This window comes from Betta splendens, chromosome 12 (assembly GCF_900634795.4).
Source record: "Betta splendens chromosome 12, fBetSpl5.4, whole genome shotgun sequence".
NCBI lineage: Eukaryota > Metazoa > Chordata > Actinopteri > Anabantiformes > Osphronemidae > Betta > Betta splendens.
The window spans coordinates 102,917-107,516 of record NC_040892.2 but is presented as its reverse complement, the minus strand read 5'-3'; positions in this window follow the sequence as shown (position 1 = coordinate 107,516).

Here is a 4,600-nt window from a genome sequence, read left to right as displayed (position 1 = left end):
GGAGAAATGAGCTCAGTGAATGAAGAGAAGAATGAGCTGATCACGTTATCATCACACATTCACTCAGACTGGTTCAACTGGATTAATCTGGAACTTGGTTGCAAAAGATAAGAAAAAATTGTCTTAAAGCTGAGTTGTGGCAGCTGAGCTTGAGAGTTGAAGCATTTCTCCACCTTAATCTGGGGGGTTAGGGTTAGTGCTAACCGTCTCACTCCTCACTAGAACTTGACCTGTTGCTGCCTCCACCTGCTCAGTGGATAACTTCTCCATAATGTCCATCTGATCTCCTTCCCTGTAGCTCCGTCCAAACACTCATTACCTGCCACACTCTTGGGACCTGGATCCCACCGTGTTGTTTCTTTATCATGCTCCTAGTTCTTAATTCTATTACGTCAAACTGTATATCTGATCTGGAAGTTTAAGCACTAATACTTTTTTTACAACATCAGTGAGGTTTTTAGAAGCTTGAAAATCATCTTGAAAGTCAGACACAAATCATCTCTGGCTACAAACACCCCACCCACAGACTGAGGGGATCTGAGTTGGGTGAACTGTCTGAACCAACATTTTTGACCAAACACTCACTCACTCACTCACATTCTCCCCTCAGCAGCTGCATTCCAACTTTTCATCCCTGGTCTAACCCTAGCACTATGATCCCCTCTCACCTCTTGACTTCCTCCTATAGAGCTCTTCACACAACTTTCTCACCCCAGCTCACCCACCTGGACTGGATCCTCCACTCTGACACAGATCCACCCTCCCCTCCCTTAACTTTTTCAAGTGAAGGTGAATAAGCAGCTGGACCAGATGTCATCAGCTCCAGACTCCTGGAGCCCTGCACAAATGTTTGGCGTTATAGAGTACGTCTTCAACCTGAGTGGAACCTGTACCTAGGACACCGCATGCTCGGGACCTCAGCAGCTCCAGATCAGTGGCTCTGACATCACATATGATGAAGACACTAAAGAGGCTGGTCATTAGGCCACATCCGCTCTGTGGTGGGAACCTATCTAGGCAGTTTGCCTACTGACCTGGCATAGAAGTAGAGGACGCAATCATCTTCCTCTTACATTAAGCTCTTACTTGCCTGGATAAGCCCGGCAGCACTGTGAGGATCATGTTTTGTGATGCAGAGACAGCCCTGCTCGCTACCAACAGCAGGCTGCAGACAAAGCTCCCACAGACCCTCTTCCTCATCTCTGGTGACCATGCATCTCCCTTATCTGTCCTACCAACATACACACAGTAACCTGCCACACCAGAGACAACAAAAGACTGGACTTGTTTTATGCTAACACTAAGGAAGCATATTCATCCCCTCCTGAGGAAAGCTGACCACATCATTATTCACCTGAAGCCTGTGTATAAACCTGTTGTACATAGGAAGCCTGTGGTGCCACGGGTTGTGAAGAGGGGGGTTTCTTGAGTTTGAGTCTGCACTGAAAGACTGCTTCAAGTTCAACACCACTGTGTGAATTGAGCTCTACAATCAATCCTATAATTGCAATTGCGGACTGCATCATGGACTATATTAACAAGAATAAGGTAAGAAAACCTTTAATAGTCTCACAATGGTGAAATTTCGTCTCACAACAGCACAGTATGATACAGAAGAAGGAAAAAATACGGCAGTAAGTAAAAATACAGATCAGTGAGACTGGGTTTAGTTGGCACAGTATAACACTAATCAGTGATCAGAGTGTATTAGCGCTGATGCAGTGGGTGGTTTGTCAGTTTTGGTGTGTAAGGTAGTTAACATTGTTAACACTGTTGATTGTACAGTTTGATCGCAGCAGGTAGGAAGGATCTACGATATCTCTCCTTCACACAGCGAGGGTGGGTCAGTCTGCTACTGAAGCTGCTCCAGAGCAGACAGTGAGTGGGCCAGAGTCCTGGTCCAGAATGGATGTCAGTTTAGCCAGGACCCTTCTCTCACTCACCTCCTGCACCGTGTCCAGAGTGCAGCCCAGGACGGAGCTGGACTTGTGAATGATCCTGTCCAGTCTCTTCCTGTCCCTCACTGTGATGCTGCTGCTCCATCAGACCACACTGTAAAGGATGGCTGATGCCACCAGAGTCATAGAAGGTCTTCAGGAGTGATGTCGGTTTTTAAAAACACCATACTATCCCGGAAGGTGCAGTGTAGGGCTGCAACAACGAATCGATAATAATCCATGACAGAAAATGATCAATAATGATTTGCCATTATCGATTAGTCGGGCTGGTATAATGCAGCCGCTGGCGAAATGCCGGAGAAACAAACCAGGCGGCAGCAAGAGAAAAGCTACGCCCTAATTTCTTCATATGAGCATTAAATATTAAACAAAGACAACGTTAACCTGCAAGTCATACAAAGTTCAGCTTGTGTTTCGTAAATACTACAGCAACACAAGAGAACGTAAGAATAAAACACTGGTGTCCCGGATGTGGCAGCAGTAACAAACGCTGTTTATCCATCACGTGTATGGGGTGCCAAATGTAAAAGGAGCACCTATAACTAGTTTTCTCACATTTAACTAAATGACACAACATGTTTTCTCACATTTAGTTAAATGTGCAAAAGTCTAAATGTTAAATGTAAATGTTAAATGTAAATGTAAATGTTAAATGCTAAATGTTAAATGTTAAATGTGCAAAAGTCTAAATGTAAATGTTAAATGTTAAATGTAAATGTTAAATGTTAAATCTAAATGTTAAATGTTAAATGTAAATGTAAATGTAAATGTAAATGTTAAATGTAAATGTTAAATGTTAAATGTTAAATGTTAAATGTAAATGTTAAATGTAAATGTTAAATGTTGGCCGAGTGTAAAACTGAATATTCATGAATGGGCAAGTAGACTCCATCCCTACCCTCAAACAGCGCTGGTCTCAGATCAGAGACGCGAACTCAATCACCTCAAACAGTGCGCGCAAACCCCGCCCACATCTGATCTGGAAACTTTTGTTTTTAGCCTGGACGTAACTTCGGCTAGCTAGTATAGTTAGCCAACTAAATCTCCACCGGCGCCACAGAAATATTCTTTTTAAACCTACTTGACTCCTCATTAATGGTGTTTACGACAGAACGGCAGTTTTAAGCGGAGCCTCAGCCCGCACACCTGCCGTTACAGCCCGTTCAATCTCCCCCAACAAGAGGGAGTCGGAGCTGGCGGCCATGATGGCTTCGACTTCAGGCTTCTCTCCAGTATTTTCGTGCACCGATCCAGAGTCAGATGTGGGCGGAGCTATGCGTACTGTTTGACGTGTTTGAGTTCGGTCTCTGATCTGAGACCAGCGCTGTTTGAGGGTAGGGATGGAGTCTACTTGCCCATTCATGAATATTCAGTTTTACACTCGGCCAACATTTAACATTTACATTTAACATTTAACATTTACATTTACATTTAGATTTAACATTTAACATTTAACATTTAGATTTAACATTTAACATTTACATTTATATTTAACATTTACATTTATATTTAACATTTACATTTAGACTTTTGCACATTTAACTAAATGTGAGAAAACATGTTGTGTCATTTAGTTAAATGTGAGAAAACTAGTTATAGGTGCTACTTTTACATTTGGCACCCCATACACGTGAAGACTCTTCATTAGGTGCAGCTGTGTTAAAAGTTACAATCGTCTCGTTCGTTACATAGTGACAGTGGTGCCCCCAGAAAAATTTCAATTGGATGGCGAGAAGGTGGGCAGAGAAAATCGTTGGGTGGCGCACCAAATTGGGCTTCTAATGATCAGATTGAGTTCAGCGGATGGCTTTCGATGCATGCTCCTTGACTCTTTTCCATTAAAACAATAATAAACAACACATTCACATTCAAACACATTCAAAAATGTTTTATCTGATTAATCGAAAAATTAATGAACAGATTAATCGATTATCAAAATAATCGTTAGTTGCAGCCCCTTTCCCAACAACAAGCTACCCCTGATATTTAGACTCTGCCTACTTTACATTTAACAATGTACTTATTTTACGTTGGAAGCGCACAGCAGACACCACGTTCTGGTGGGCAGGGATTGTGTACAAGCACTTTCTGTTTCTCAGCTCCCGAACCTTGCAGGTGTTGTCACCACTTCCTCTGCCCTTCAGATCAGGGAACAAGGAGGAGCTGAGCACTGTACAGAAGGAGCTGAGGAGGTAGACCAGAGAGGGGAAAGCCAGCTACAGGAGAAAGATGGAGGAGCAGCTGCAACAGCAGAACATCAGTGGGGTGTGCGAAGCCTAAAGACCATTTCAGCTTCAAAGAACCTCACACTCCAATAGACAGCGGGACCACAACCTAAATCTGCATTTCTATATATCTCCAAAGGAGGCTGTTTGCAGTGAAGGGGTCATTCCTGAAGACTTTCTATGACTCTGTGTCATCAGCTACCCTGTATGGTGTGGTCTGCTGGAACAAAAGCATCACAGAGAGGGAGAAAAAGCATGAAGGGCTGTGCTCAGTGAGGGAGGTGGGAGATACAAGGGTTCTGGCAAAACATAAATCAATGCTAGACCATGAGTTTCAGTCACTGCAGGACACACTGTCTTCTCCAGGGAGAAGATTCAGTGACACACTGATCCATGCTGCTGTCAGACTTTACAATG